We start from the raw sequence: 17395 nt of genomic DNA on the forward strand, positions 1-17395 counted from the left end.
GGAGTCATTTATGTTTCCTGTCTTCAAGGCGGGGGACAAGCGGGATGTAAGAAACTATCGTGTTATCACCAGTCTTTCGGAGGCGTTCAAGTTGTTTGAGATTATTTTGAGTGGAGTACTCTTGAATCGCTCGAAACGGTACATATCAACTGACTAGAGCATCCGCGCATCTAATAACGTGGTTGAAATCGTACTTGACTGGAAGAACTCTTCGGGTGCGACTTGGCTCGTGTATCTCTTCCGCGTTCAGTAGCACTTCCGGCGTACCGCAGGGAAGCAACCTGGGACCACTTCTGTTCCCGTTATTCTTCAACGATGTGGCAGCTACGCTGGGAGTCAAATGCAAACTGATTTATGCTGATGACCTTAAACTGTATGTTGTTGTTCACTCGATTGAGAATTGCCATCGTCTTCAGACTTTGCTGAATACTTTCGTTGACTGGTGCCATCGCAATAAACTCAATATCAGCGTTCCAAAATGTGCGGTGATGACGTTCCACCGCTCTATGCACCCAATCCTCTATGATTACTCTGTTGAAAATGTTACGCTGCGCAGAGAAGATCGTGTAACAGACCTTGGTGTTCTATTGGACCCGAAGTTGGATTTCAATCTTCACTACTCTTTTATCATCTGTAGAGCAAATCGACAACTGGGATTTATGTCCAAAATAGCTCGTGACTTACAAGACCCGCAATGTCCGAAAGCGCTGTATTGCTCGTTAGTGCGACCTATCCTCGAGAATGCATCTATCGTCTGGTCTCCATCCATATGATTTAATAACATATTAAGCACCGCACGTTTTGGGGCAAACTTGTACGCTTCATTTGTTCGGATGCTACGAATGAGATCGTTTCCTTCGGTGTGGATGAGACGAAAACGAACCATCGGTAGGCCTTGTGAGATTCTTGGCAGAACATGGATTTAACATGGATTTAATTTTAAGTAGAAAACACGCGTTATTTCGTGTTCCATCCGTAACAGACGGAACGCGAAACACGAGAAATCTCGTGAGCGGTCCGCAAAGTGTTAACTTGGAAACATCGGATCGAGTGTGCCCAAAAAAGAATCGTGAGAATCGCATTGCGTAACCTACCGTGGCCTGAACCGTTGAATTTGCCCCCCTATTCACATCGATGCATGCTACTAGCCTTGGACACGCTGGAAGACAGAAGGAAACAGCACCGGTAGGTATTCGTAGCGAAACTCCTGAACGGTGAAGTGGACTGCTCTCAGATACTTGCACAACTTGACTTCCATGCTCCCCGAAGGACTTTCCGGCAATCATCCTTGCTACAGCCAAGTTTCCATCGAACTCTTTCTTTGGTGGAATCTGCGTTCGAGTTTGGAGAATCGTGCCGCCATACAAATGAAACACAAATTTTTGCATTACTCGAAAATTATTAAAGCAAATGAAACCAAATTAGGCATATTGAGGTTTTAGGGTGCAATAAATGTTTATATGGTGGTTTGACTCTCCAACTCACCCCACACAACACCCCCCCCCACCCCTAGGGAGGGGAGGCGCTTTGGCTGCCATACAAATGAAACACAAATTTCTGAATTACTTGAGAATTAATCAAGCAAACGAAGCAAAATTTGGCATGTGGAAGTTTTAGGATACAATAGGTGTTACTATGGTGGTTAGACACTCCTTCCGTTCTCTAAGGGTGGGCTATCATACAAATGAAACACAAACTTGCCAAATTTGAAATGTGAAGGTTTTACGAGACACGAAACGTTTCTATGGTGAATACACTCCTCCCCCTCTCTAAGGGGGGCTGCCATACAAACGAAACACAAACTTCTGCATAACTCGAGAACTAATCAAGCACAATTTGGGATATGACGGTTTTTGGGTATGAGAAATGTTTCTATAATGGTATGACACCCTTCCCTCCTCTGGAATGGAGAGGGAGTCCCATAAAATTATTACACATATTTCAACTAAAAATATTCCAACCAAACATGACAGTTTAAAATTTTCGGAAAACTCTTAAGGAAAAAGGGAAAATTCGGAAAATTAAATTCCCATATATTCTACAATTACATAGTGACAAGTGCTGTTAGTCCATTTGATGTTTGCGCTAGCAAAATTAATCTTTGTTAAAACCTGGAAATGGATTTTAATGTGATGAAACGCACTCCTATATCATCTTCTATCTATACCAAAAAAAAGGATCGCCGGATGTGTTGATAATAGCAGAACTCGAGGAAGGAATGTTTTTATTCTATCATACTTTCTGTATAAAACATTTATTCCATGTAACGGAGAAACATTTTATTTGAAAGTGGTTGAAAAATCTTGAACGAGAATTGTGTCTGAAAATAATCTGATATTATAATGATGAGTTTTGTTAGAAATACTGGGAATTTTATAGTAAAAGATAAATTCAACGGGGTCGAATAGAAGATCAATCAATGAACAGTTCTGCGATTGGATCCATAAACTTGCTCATAAAGGGTGTGTCACATCAAATTGCACGGAAAAAACGCTGTAGAAATTCGCCCAGTAGAACGATCCTTTTGAAAATTTTAGACATTAAAATAAAAACTTTTGGCATTTTCTTTTTATTCATACTTCGAGCCCGTATGCTCGCACCTTCCTCTTTACCCCGTCCATAAGGTCCTGTACAACGTCAGGTTGTAGTTTTTTTGAACAGAAATCCATTTCCTCTTGAAGTCCGCCTCCGATTTGACAACTTTTGGGTTCTTCCGGAGGGCCTGCTTCATAATCGCCCAATATTTCTCTATTGGGCGAAGCTCCGGCGCGTTGGGCGGGTTCATTTTCTTTGGCACGAAGGTGACCCCGTTGGCTTCGTACCACTCCAACACGTCCTTTGAATAGTGGCACGAAGCGAGATCCGGCCAGAAGATGGTCGGGCCCTCGTGCTGCTTCAATAGTGGTAGTAAGCGCTTCTGTAGGCACTCCTTAAGGTAAACCTGCCCGTTTACCGTGCCGGTTATCACGAAGGGGGCGCTCCGATTTCCGCAAGAGCAGATCGCTTGCCACACCATGTACTTTTTGGCAAACTTGGATAGTTTCTGCTTGCGAATCTCCTCCGGAACGCTGAATTTGTCCTCTGCGGAGAAGAACAACAGGCCCGGCAGCTGACGAAAGTCCGCTTTGACGTAGGTTTCGTCGTCCATTACCAAGCAATGCGGCTTCGTCAGCATTTCAGTGTACAGCTTCCGGGCTCGCGTCTTCCCCACCATGCCTTTCGTCGCGGTTAGGAGCCTTCTGAACATTGTATGTACGCAGGCCCTCCCGCTGCTTGGTCCGCTGGACGAATGAACTTGACAAATTCAGCTTATTGGCGACATCCCGGACCGAACTTCTCGGATCACGTCTAAACTGCTTAACTACGCGCTTGTGATCTTTTTCACTGACGGAGCATCCATTTTTGCCGTTCTTCACCTTCCGGTCGATGGTTAGGTTCTCGAAGTATCGTTTTAGTACTCTGCTGACCGTGGATTGGACGATTCCCAGCATCTTACCGATGTCCCGATGTGACAACTCCAGATTCTCGAAATGAGTGCGCAGGATTAATTCACGACGCTCTTTTTCGAAAAATTGACAGTGAAGCATGGCCAACGTGATCTATACACTCTTATCTGATTATAAGCGAAAGCTGAAGATATAATTCCTAAAAATTAAATTTCTACAACGTTTTTTCCGTGATGCAATTTGATGTGACACACCCTTTAGTAAGAAAAAGTGAATGTTTAATAACAAAAAACAAATTTTGGGCGGGACGAAGTTTGCCGGGTCAGCTAGTACAATATACAATACAATAAACGTGGATGTTGTATGTGAATCACACTTAATTCTATTTCATCGATCAAATTCAATCAAATTCATAGATTGTTGAAAGAGTCACAGACAGTTACACTTATACATAAATTATTTTTCATTTAACTAACAATATATTCACTAGAAATAATTTATATGACAGAACAACGTTTGCAGAGTCAGCTAGTAAATATATAATTAAATGGATGAGTAATTAGATGATTTAATTATTTTATCAGTAAAGGTCGAACCTGTGACGGTTAATGGAATTCCCTTGCATATTTTCCAGTGATCTGCAATTCAAAGTTATTCAAGGTCAATCAAGAATAGGTTTTCAAAGGTGGCGGAACGTCGAGCCTCGCACTGTTCTTGTTGAGCCGTTTTATTCAGCCTGCATCACGAGCTCTTGCACACTGACAGTGTCGGTCTCAGCTCCCAAAGCTATTTATTGTACAGCATCCTAACCTACAAAATGTTTCCATCCACGTCAAGTTGAATTCTGAGTGTACAAACCGACACCGGCTCGAGTGTGAACACCAACACACAGCCGTAAAAGGTTTTTGCGGCAACCATGTGTTCGAAATACACCTCGCAAATGTTATCAACACGCTTTGCCGGCTTTTCCGTGTGTTTTTGTTGTTGCCTTATTTCGCGGCGCGAGAGAATGAGTGAGAGAATCTGCCGAAGCGTGTTGTTTGCTGCCGCTCACTGCAGAAAACTGCAGCCACAGTGGTATCGGACCAGAGAGTCGAAAAAGATGAGTTCACAGTAGCAGTTGTGGTCTTGTGTGGCGGATTGCATACTTTCGGGGCATTTTTACTGTGTAGTAAAGTGTGAGAGGAGCGAGGGACGAAATTTGGTCCGACTTTGTTTACAAAGCTACGGTTCCGCTCTTGAGTCTGTGTCGGTGCCTGCGGAACCGAAAGGACTGCTTTCATTCACGAGTTCGCCCCGAAGCCGAAGGGAGAGCCAACGTGAGCGCTCTAAGCGCGAGAGAACAGCAATGTTGTTGCGACTGAGAGCATTATGGGGAAAGCGACTGCAATTTTCCACCTGCTTGCCACCCCGTCTGAATGGGATGCATCCGTCGTGCCGAGCCGGGAGAGTATCTGCCTTCCGTCGTCTCGGCTCTGTTGTTTGGCTCGCCTAAAGGATGTCAGCACGAATGTTTGTGTGACCTTAGTCTCGAACGTGGGACCGGGTGGGTGGTTGGTTGATGTTGGTGCTTCCGCGGGAGGTGGGATGGTGCCGAGCGCGGAAAATAGCGTCGCGGCAGAGAGGAAACAATGACAGAGAGAGAGGGAGAGCTAACGAGACGGGTTTTCCCCGTCGGCTGCTGGCATATCCTTACGCTGGGCGGAAAATCTGAATCCTCCTCAGTGCAATTTCTATCCTTGGTAGCGACGGGCTGAAGTGCGTCACCGAGAGATTATTTCGTTCGTTGAAACTTTCAAACGGTCGGAGTTGGAATTTCAACAAGGTGTAGAAAAGTTTCGATTTGTTCGTCGTCTGTTTGCTTTGGATCCGTGTTCGTATCCGCATACCAACTGACTCGTGAGTCGGGTTTTTGGTGATTCTCAGGACGAACGGTTCGGAAGTGGAAGTGAAAGATACAATAGTGGAGCTGTCGGATAGGCAGACAGGGGAAGCAGGAGCGGTTACCCAACGTGTGAGGTGCACACATTTGCCGGATGCTGACGACAGTGCTGCAGCGAAGGAATTTTTATTCGGCGAAGATGCAATGTTTTGAAAATTGAACTTGTTCTATAGTGAAAAGAATTTGGTGCAGGAATTTCACGAGCGACTGTTCCGTCTGTGCGAATAAATGGGATAACTTTCATCGCTCGGAGGATACTTGTGCTCAAGAAGAGAATGTTCTGCGCTCATCGTGTGTAGTGCTTCCAGGCAGCAATAATATTTTTCCCGGTTAAGAAAGTGCAATTGAAATTTAAACCCATCAGCTGGGCTCAGTGCGTTTGTGTGTGTGTGTGTGTGGAATAAGGATTATTCTGATAAAATATCACATTCTATCTCTGTGCTAACTATTCGTACATCTGTGCAATATAATAATCGGTAGTTTAAAGTTGTATAATTCCTACTCAGCATCATTAGGCATAACCATAACCGTAATAATTATCCCTACCAATACCCAACACGTTATTGTGACACACGTGTATCGTGATATAATTGTGAAGCTACAAAATAATCAAATGAAGCTACAAAATAATCAAAATAAGAGTGAAATTGTAATTGTTTTCTGAGAATAGAGTACATAACAAAAATTCGTCAGTGTGTAAGCAATAAAAACGGTGAAATTTGTGTGTCGCCCAATTAAAGCTGCGCGATGGAGGAAAGCTAAATGTGCTCCGGCGAAGTTCGTGGTGCATCAATAGACCCAGCGACAGCGCTAACGACAGATACGTAATCGGTGCCGTTCACACGATTCCGTGGCAGGACACGCTCATTAATCATCTTGGAACATTTTCGCAAGCGGTGATCCGACAAAAGGTACGGTGTAATCAATTCCCAGCAGCGTTTCTGTGTGTCCTGGGGAAGGAGAAGTGGGCGACGGGGAGGTGAATTGTTTGGAGATTTTCTTTTTTCTTTCTATTGGGGCAAGAAGTGGGGGGAAGTGGGTGTTACTCGATCGAATGATAGCGTATAATAGATCCAGATTGAGCCTGTGAATAACAATGATTACGATGTGTCAGTAAGGTCAAGCAAAGCTGTTCCGTAAGATCCGTAATCATCATTCGGGATATACATAGTAATTGAAAAAAAAAAAAAACGATGACGGATTCTAAAATGAAAATCAATCACAATCACTTTATAATGCTTACATTATGACATCTAAAGCAAAGTCAGCGGCTCATTTTCGTGGGAAAACCTTTGTGCAGAAACTGCTTTTCAAATATTATTTGGAAGCAAAAAAAAAACAAACTAAACTGCGATGTATGGAAACACGGCTTTAGTGGATTTTTTTTATCCATGTCAGAGCAAAATGAAACCAGCGGAAGGAGTCTTAACTGGCTATAGTGACGACACGCCATAATGTTGAGGCTTCAGACAGAACAACATTCAATCTTAAAACTTAATTGGCACGCTCAGTTTATAGACAGAAAATTCAACCGTAAAAAAATTGCGTAACACTCAACATAGAGCAAAAAACAAAAAGACTCAACTTTACAACTTCAACTTTACACTCTCGTTTAAAAAATCGAACTAACTAAACTAATTTCTATCGCCCATATTTATGATACAAATTTGCTCTGTTACATTTCGGTCAGTGGTCAAGTTCAACGCGTAGATTGCTGATGTCGGCGGAATGTCTTGGTGGCGTGATCGATGTGGTGCTGCTCAAACTGCTGACATGTGCTGATAACGGTGTTGTAATTCCTCCGGAAAGTAAAGAATGATCGTCCTCGACCATAGTCTCAACTTTCGTCGGTGAATGCTATTGCTCCAGGATACTCTCATGACCGTTGTTGGTTGGGTCCCGGAGGCTTCGAACCTCTATGACTTTTTTCTTCCTACGAAGACAGATGAGTATCATGATTGATACTATGGTTTCCGTTGACTCCCTAGCAGACTGAATATACATATTTGATGTTAATTTCAATGTTGTGGAAGGCTCCTTCTGAAGTACGCTTGTTCGGCTGAATATGACGGTGTCCTCGGTAGAATAGCAATTATAGAATGTTATAAGTATGTTCCCCGTTGGTGTTCTGTTATCTGCCCCAAATTTGACGTCATATTAATGCATTGTTGACCAACAACTTTTCCCCTGATAATAGACTGACTTATGTTTCAGTTGTTTGATCTGCATCACAATGGCTTGATATGCCCTCTATTATTGCGTCAGTCAATTGTCTCCTAGTAATCGTATATCTGAATATCATTGAACACACCTCTCTAGTTTTACCGTACTAAATATACTTGTTGAGGTGATTTTATGATGTAGAGGGTCTTTCATATTAAACGCTCACGCAAAATAATCGAATAGCTCCTTATATTTTTTTTTCACTCCGTCGATGGTAACACTGCATTCTCTACTTCGGGACGATAGTATTCGGCTACTCGTTCAGTCTGATCGGCCGTTCAGTGTCAAGATGTACGTGTATTTTTTGTGAAATCGTATTACTCGAGCAACCGAAGCCTTAATGAAGCTTTGTCCTCCTATGGTAACAATATCAACATTTCTCGTCGTCGATTACTTCCTCTGGAGGTACGTGAAGGACCGTTGCTGTGTTAATAAGCCACAAAATTTGGAGGAATTTAAAGAAAAAATAACTCGGATTTTCAACAGTGTCGAAGTCGTAATGTTAGAGTTGTGCATGACAAATGTTGTTCACCGTTTAAAACGCGTTATTAAAAAAAAAGGGTGCTCACATCGAAAGTGTCATAAAATGAGCTTTATTTTCGTTTTTTTTTTAATAAAAATAGGTTCACTTTTGTAGATGTTATTGAAATTTGTTCCGTGAGCGTTTAATCTGAATCTGTGCTTCGGGATATTTGTAGTGACTCTATGATTAAGGGTATAATCTCAATGATTTCCGATGATTTCTTATCTATCTCTAGGATTTTTAGTATGTATATAAGTATGTCGTTTTAAGTTACAATTTTAGGTAAAGCTTAACTCAATGCTTCTTCGGGGAAATCAAATTCGAATCCTTGGTTCTGTAGTAGTGAGTCCATAAAAAATGTATTTTCTCGAGTATATTGTAGATTGTGTCAATATAGAGTATCAACATTAATGCATTGATTTCCTCCAGGATGATCTAGTTCATCGTTGATTGTTCCTCTGTTAATTTACTGACCGTGTTAGTCATCCACTGAATACCGTCATCCGGGAGCAAATTGATCACCGGGGTGAAATTGATCAAACATATAACTGAAAACAAACATAAATTTTAAAGTGCTATTGAGTGCTATTAATATTTAAACTTTTTTTGATCTGACATGCTCAATAATCATCTGGAGATTCACTCGTCAATGGTTCTCAACGAATCACTTAATCAATTACATGAGAAATATTTTTTGACGTGGGACTACGTCTAACCGGAGTATATGGGGGGTAAAATGAAAACCTAAACACAGAACACGCAGGAAAAAAATGAAAGATTCCAAATGCTTATAACTCGAACATTTCTTACTGGATCGGAAAGATGTTTGCATCAATTGATACGGAATATTTCTACGCTTCTATCGCAATTTATAAAATGTTATTTTTCATTAGATAAACAATTGAATAACTGTGAAATGTCAAGCGTTATATAAACGCCCTAACTGCCTAGTTTTGATTGGCCCGATTTACGATTTCCCGAACACAGACTTCAAATTCAATGTACTTGTGGGAATCCGCTTAGCAAATAAACCAGCAATTAGGGGGTACTTTTGTTCCAACCGAGCTGTGTTTCTCTAACACGGACTTCAAAATCAATGTGCCTGGGGGATTCTACTTTGCAAATACATGAAAGTCGGGGGTATTTTAGTTCTGACTGAAATGTGTTTCCCCAACACAAACTTCAGAACCAAGGTGTCTGGGGAAATTGGCATTGCAAATTCATGCAGGTCGGGTGCATTTTTCTTCCGACTGAAATGTGTTTCTCTAACACAGACTTTTAATCCATGGAGCGTGGGGAAATTGGCAATTCGGGGGCATTTTTATTCCGGCTGAAATGTGTTTGTCTAACACCGACTTCAAAACCAAGATGTTATCATACCAAACGTAAAAGGACTGTCATTAAATTTACCTGTAACGAAGAACATAATCTATCCAAATGCATGAATTCACCTCACATGGCATTATACAATTTTTTTACGCACAAAGCAAATATATTGAATTCAATTGAATTCGGAAATTGTATTATTCAATCAAAAATTAAATCAATGCAAACAAATAATTGCTAAATAAAGGTAGTCTCACGTCAACCTTGCGGTTATATCATAGATATAACCCACCCATTTTTTTTCGTTTCCATTTTTAACTATGGTAAAGAAACATATTTTCAACACATCACAGCAATTTTTATAGACGCTAAACATACTAGCCGATATTTTATTAGTTGAAATAGTAATCAAATACTTGTAATTACTATTGAAACAAGTGAGAAAAAACTATTTTACAAACAGCACCACGGATGACCAGAACCGAATTCCATCATGCGACATATCGAACCACTTGGTTTGTCAAAGCTAGCTTAAGATAACCCGAATGGTCTCCAGATGCCTGCAGATCAGTTTTTAAATCGAGTTATGGAAAGACATGACCGCACCTTCAGTTGCATTAAATCAGGTTTTTGTATACTGAAACTCTTTAATTATCATTCAAACGATCGTAATTCAATGATTTTCCATATATTTTTGTGCATATCGTAATAAAAAAAACATGAAAAACATAGTTTGATCAATTTCAACTCGATACTACGTTTTGAAATTTGCCGATAAAACTTTTCAAATTAACGCTTAAGGATTTTGTTAACAAAACTTTCCATCATGTTTTGTGGCCTTAGCACCAGTACCGGTTTCAAAAATAATTTGGTATAAATTTAACAAAAATAAATATTAACATTGTTCTGAAAATCTCAATTGACGATCTATGTGTTGTTATAAAATAAATACGTCCACGCAACCATCATCAGCGATGGAGATCGATCCACGGTGGAACAAAGATCGATTCATCCACACAACTGCTCTGCTTTGCAAGAAACATCGGGCTGTTGTGCTATTAATAATCCAACAATGATCAATATCAACTGTCTTCGCTGCCCGGTCTGCTGAACAATGGATGAACAGAAAAATTACTCTTACGCCTAAATGACAACTAACTACTGTATAGAAATCTTAACATCTAAAATGCTAATGAGCCTAAATAAATAAACAAAAAGGGATAAAACATGTGTACTACTTTTTTGCAAAATTTATTGATTGGAAGATTCATATCTGTTTGTCTGACTACTTTGCGAAATGAGAGTACTTTTGTTTCTGAATCTGTTAAATTAATTAGGTGGATAATTTTTACTATTCCTTTTTGTATTCTATAATCTTTGTGTTTGATTAATAAAATTATAATAATAATTAATTAATAATATATATAATAATATTACCCATTAGGTATTTTCTCTCGAAAAATTGGGTAGAAATAATTTAGAGTGTATTGTTTACATTGTATTTTTACCACCGTCAGTTTTTCGAAAATTTCAAATTTCATTTTTTTCTCACCATAATATTAAATTACGGGCAGAGAAAAATACAACAAAATGAAGACGGCTTAAATAGGATCATTCCTTCCTCGACTTTTGCTCACACTTACACATTTTGCGTTATATATTTATTTATATACAGCCACTCCATGTGAGTCCGATATAATGGTTCTCAGATTTTCGTGAAACGTGTTAATAATCCTTTCCGAAAAATATCAGACCTGATTTTTTCATTTTTTCATTGGGATCCCAATTTCCATTTTAGGGTGGTCCGGATAAATCAATTTTTTCACCTTTTTTATCCAAAAATGACTTTTTTCTAAAATTCATTACTTTTGATCTAGTAGTTTAATTTAACGATTTTAACGATCAATATACCAAATTGAAGTCATAAAAGTCTGCTGATTGATGTTCGATATATTGTTTGATGCATTGAACAGATTGATAGCCAATTTCATCGGGTGAACTGATTTTTGTTCTTTATTTTGTTTCTCTATAAACTCAATCGTATTTGTGGTGTTTTAAACCAATTCGGAATTGCGGGAATTTTCGACAGTGTGTATATTGCTTCATGGTTTTCATTTGAATCAGAATACTTTAGAATGAAATTGTTCACCATCTTTTCTTTTGAAAGTACAATTTTTTAGTTTTTTTTTCCCTCTTATTTCGCTATCTTTATTGTCTAGCTCTAAGCGTTTTCTCAATCCATATGTCCGGTTAATATCACTACTTTAGTTCAAATACGTGTCTTCACTCAGACAGTCTTCGAATTCAGCGAAATCATATTTTTTAATGTCCATATACCATTCACACACCTTACACTAGGATTAAAGAAAAAACCTAAACGTAACCTATATTATGTATTACTAGCTGACCCGGCAAATGTTGTTCTGCCATATAAATTACTTCTAGTGAATATTTTGACTGTTGAATAAAAAAAACTAATGTATTGCAATACATGTGCGTTCAAATGTTTCAACGATCCATAAAATTAATTGATTATGATCGATGAAGGATAGATTCCAAGTGGATATCGAGCAGATACGTGAAGATTTGATCGTGAATTGCATTGGACCGTGGGAACTTCCCGAACCTGAGTGTGATGTGGAGATGGAGATGAGATCTATGATGTACAGAGAAATGGACCGGATCGATCGGATCTCAGGATTCGTCTTTTGCATTCAGAAATCTGATCATTCGTGCTATGAAATGTAGCAACCTTGCCTCGGCGCAAAATAAACTTCAAAATAAGCAATCCGTATTCGTGGAGCAATTTAATCTGTATCAGATTAGCAGACACGAAAATAATTTTAAATTGCTTAAAATTGGATGAAAATCATTATTCGATGTTGTTTAAATACTTAGAAAATAGTCCGAACTTAACGATTCTTCTATAAATCTTGTATACATCCAGGAACATGTTGGACGAAATACGTGTAATTTTGTAATAGAGCCCATTAAAGACTGCATTTCTTTTGTTTGAACACACGTGCTGTCGTTTGAACAAAGGCTGCGTAGGTGTTACTCATGATAACGTCTCGCTATAATTCCTCGAACCGCTTTTGTTGATTGTCTCATAGGAATCGCAGTCGTTCGCTCTCTACCTTTGCGAATATGTTGACCATGGATTATTGACACAGCTCAAGACATCCTAGAATGACGTTGTCCTGACTGCGCCAATTCATCAAACGACACACGTAAGAATCCATCGAGGGCACTAATTTGTTTGTTTCGTCTCCTCCAACCACATAATATTAAAATATTAATTCAAAATGAATGATGTTCTTAATAATCAAAATAACTGTGGCGCATTGGATCTACACACGTGCTCTTCAATCGGTCTTTTATCAGGATTGACGACAATAGCGTGACTGTTATTTTGCATTCCGAGCATGGGTGTGATTAGAATAATTTCAATAATTCATTGTGCTCATCCAAAAGGCTTCCAGCTCGCCGGCGATATTCCTAGTTTTAGTCGAATTGAGGTTACTTGCGTATGTGTGAGGTGAAATTCGATGAGGAGGACGAAGTGCCATCTGGCATTAAGCAACGTAAATAAATTCGTCCTGTTTAAAAAAACGAACGACGAATTAATTATTTGGTATCGTTTATATAAAAATACAAATATCGCGATAAAAAAGGAGATGATGGTAAAAATTGGTTATATATGGTTATAATTTTTTTTTCAAGCCAAATTTATGCAAAAAAATAAGAAAACTAAGTTATTCAGATTTTAGTTGCATGGGGCCACCCTAATCGGTATCAAATATAAAGTAATAGTTATCCTAGCGGTATCATATATAGTTTACGACCTATTCTCATGCCTACCAAGTTTTTTGAGTATAATATCATTAAAATCGGTCGAGCCGTTTCTGAGGAGTTTGATCACGAACATCGAGACACGAGAATTTTATATCAGGGGCTTAGAATGAAAGGGGTGTAAGTGATTTGTTCGATATCTCTACATCGACTCTCTCTTCTGGTCATAACTTAGCTGCAAATACATTCCCAGTTGTATTTGATAATGTGGAAGATAGGTCAGAACCTCATCTATCGGATTCTATAGCGAACTTAAATTGGATCTTTTTTGCAGTTGAGTTATTAACTAAAGAAAAAGTTGATGAAGAGAAATCGATCAAGTCAATTACACCCCTTGCATTCTAAGGCTCTTATATATAAGATTCTACCCAACACTTCACTGATGACTATTTAATAGAAAAAGATGAGCTAGAATCTATAAACCTGCTTATCAACATATCACTTCCCATATTCATACAGTAATGAAATTGAATCTGGACGGGTTTTTAATCCGGACACTTTTTCATTAACTTCAATATCACACCAAAACCATAGCATCTTTAGCATGTTTAATTAATGTAACTGATAGTTACTATTGTATCAGTTTAGTGTAATGTCAAGCATTGTACCAATCTGTTTGACAAAAAAATGGAAAAATCAAAACATATTTGTGTTGCATTTGCCAATCAAAGTAAACGAAAAAATAAGAGTGTCCGGAATTCAAATCATGAATAGAAAAGTGTCCGGACAAATATAACATGATATTGAGGAATTCTGTGATTCATAACTTACATGAATGCCCTCTAATTCTATAGGAACGGTAATTTTTCATGCTATGATATGTCAATATTTTTTAGTAGTTGAACTTATCATGGTAAGCGCTTAAGTGTCCGGATCTCGATGCATTACGATAAAGATCGATCAACTTTTCCTTCGTGAAAATTTAACACGTGGCGCGAAAAAGGACTTTACGATTTTGTCACGACTTGCTGCGTTGGTAACTTGTGAGCGAATGAATGTCATATAATACTTATTCTGTTCCTTCATTGTGACTCTCACCTAATCACACACGAATAAAATCTTCACAAGTCACCTATAGACAATTGTCAATGAATTGCCCAGCGTGAACAGTGCAGTGCAGGAAAGGACAATTTATAGCATTCCCAAATAAAGGATTCCTGCCATCCGTAAGCGCAAATCTCATAAGCTCCTTACGAGTAGCTTACTGTGTCGGGTTGGAACCCACCCCTCCCCGTTTTGAAACCGAATATCTTCTCCTTCTGTGTATCAAACATCGGAGCGCGTTAATTAAAATTTAGGAAAATGCACAATCCGCTGCTGCCGTCAGAATGACTCTTCCTCTAGCAGCCACACGCTTGACATTCTTGTCTGGAAACACTTGCGCTAGCATTTTGCATTCATCCTTTGTCCCCTTCCTTCACCGTCACCACCATCACCACGGACGCGTGAGCTTAGGGAGCAACCGTTACTTGATCCTGTCTAGTTTATTTTTATTGCCTTTTCTACGATTATCTATCCTTCAACGCTTGCAGAAATTGTTCTGTGTCGCTCCATTTCCGTTCCGGTCCGCCCCGGCCCCGGATGCGTTTTCTACTCCTGATTGCCACATGCCGAGGGGGAGTGTGTAAGGTTATGTTGCCTGATTTGATCCGAACTGTAAATAAAAACAAAAGTCATGAGCAAACTTTGGCGAACGCAATGATCGAGCGGTCGGCGGACCGCTTTGGCTTGATGCAGTCAATGTGTGTTATGGTGTTTCGTGTACCGAATCAAATGTGAACGCGTGAGTGAGACAGCGGAGGCGAATCCAAATCTGTTTCGAAATATGTATTTGCTATTTGATCCTTTTTTTGCCGGGGATGAGAAGCTCATCGCCACGAATTGATTGAAAGGACAACTGTGACGAGAGTTGGCGCGACGGACGACGTCGAGAAGACACAGAGCTCACAGCAAGTGCATATATTGGCGGATGTGACCCAAATGGCACTTTCACTTTCGCTAGGAATCAACGCAGCGCGGTGGTATGTTTGTATGTGCAAGGAGGAAGCAGAGGGGATGGAAGCGCATAAAATAAATCGGATTAAATTTAACTGTAAATTATTGCATTCGGAATATACCAACATCATGCTTTGAACACAGCATGACTGTTGTGGTGTGCAGAATGACATTGAAAATTGTCATCATTACTGTTATATCAGGGGAAATTGTGAAAATAATGCTTACTGTCGTTGATTCTTGAATAAATAAGGTTTTTTTTCTATGTGATTTATTCAATGCGGATTTATTCGATGATATATTGAAAATTAATCTCAGTAATTTCTAATACTCATAGTTTTAGGACTTTTTATAATTTTCGGTCAATAAATTAGATCTTTTGGTTCTCATTTTTTGACGTAGGATTACGTATTTCGGGAACATATTGGGGTACAAATTGGAAATCGAAAATCGAGTACATCGTGGAAACTGTCCAATTTCAAACGCTTATTGCTCAGCCATTTCATGATGGATTGATGAAATTTTTGCGTCAATCGACTTCGACACTCCATAACAATTTTTTATATTGAAGAAAATAATATATGTCATGAAACTAACTATCGAACAATTGAAAAATCTCTATCACTATCCTAACGGAAATACCCACTTCTGAATGGTCGAAATTGATGACACATGCGGCGAGTCCCTAACAGAGACATCAAAACCAAGCTGCCTGGAGGAAATCGGCATTGCAATACATGAAAATAGAGGGAGCTTCTGTTCCAACCGAAATGCATTCCCTAACAGAGACATAAAAACCAAGCTACCTGGGGGAAATCGGCATTGCAAATACATGAAAGTAGGGGGAGCTCTTGTTCCCACCGAAATGAATTCCCTAACAGAGACATTAAAACCAAATCATTATCAAAGAGTTTAACGATATAATTCTTCAAACATATCGAAAACCAACAGATAGCCTAACGGAATCATACGTCAACTATGCGGTCGTGTCTCGGACACAACCCTCCTGTGACTTTTATGGATAACATATCGTAAACAAGTCTTTTAGGGGTACACATATTAATCCCAAATTCGATTAATTGATATTTTGGAAATATTAGATGTCACTCCATTGGCAGTGAATTGAATTAAAATTTCGGTGCATCTTCGTTGAATTTGGTAGCTGTAGTTTTGATCGTGTTTTGGAACATCACGAATTGGAATCGGCTCTTGCACCTCCAGAATACTTCGTTCATCAATAGAAGTGTTTCTTTGAAAGTTTTTTTTTCCAATTGAAACAGTTGACAGTCGACTATCCCACAGCCCGTTCACGAGCAATTACATGATACAAAATCATTAGTTTAACAGATAAATGATTCCATTCTAGCTCATTGAATTTGCACTGAGAATTATTCCGTGAAGATCGCTGCTGCTCGTTTGGAATGGAAATTTTTCCACGAAGGCTTAGCTCAGCCAGAGCATTATTTTTTGCGAAACTACTGTTTGTATGTAAGGATTCCTATATTATTGGATAGGCCAATGTTAACGTACAGGCTGTATTCCTGCGATCAGGAAAACTCTTGCGATTGAATTTCAGGCGAACAGAGTAGATTGGAGATATTCACCGATTGCCGCGAGTTCAACTATAGGTTTAATTCAATTGACTTACCCTGCTTCGCAATTGTATTAAAGAGTCAATTGACACAATTTGATACATCAGCATGGTACTGACTTTTTATTTCAATTTTAATTTTGTTGCCTAGATTCTATGTAGATAGATTAAAGATATAACAATGTATCATTGAATCATTCAACATTATCTAATTGTCTTTTTTTCTGAGCCGTCGCTATCCTCATGTGAACTTCAGCATTCTATATCGTTAAGCTACAAATGAATGGCCATTGGTGCATTAAACCAGTTGCCCATTTGAATCTTTTGAATATTTAGAAACCTCGTTTCAATTTGTTTCTTCGTCTAACCAACCATCTGAGGTTTAGAGAGAGTTTCATCGATAATTTGATATAATCCAGGCACCGATTGGAAGGCGAAGATAGAACCGTTTTTTTCTGGAGATGGAATGAAGAAAAAGGTTAAGCAATCAAATCAAT

At 39.1% G+C, this 17395-nt stretch overlaps 1 protein-coding gene across 1 annotated transcript in view; it reads left to right on the top strand.

Moving 5' to 3' along the window:
* The first annotated feature begins 5192 nt into the window (after window positions 1-5192).
* The window catches only part of LOC129765950 (uncharacterized), a 254900-nt gene continuing 242697 nt past the window's right edge, over window positions 5193-17395 (top strand). The window contains exon 1 of the mRNA XM_055766407.1: window positions 5193-6299. The gene's annotated coding sequence lies outside the window, so the exon portion shown is untranslated. The remainder of the gene's footprint in view (window positions 6300-17395) is intronic.

This window comes from Toxorhynchites rutilus, chromosome 2 (genome assembly GCF_029784135.1).
Source record: "Toxorhynchites rutilus septentrionalis strain SRP chromosome 2, ASM2978413v1, whole genome shotgun sequence".
NCBI classification, from domain to species: Eukaryota; Metazoa; Arthropoda; class Insecta; order Diptera; family Culicidae; genus Toxorhynchites; species Toxorhynchites rutilus.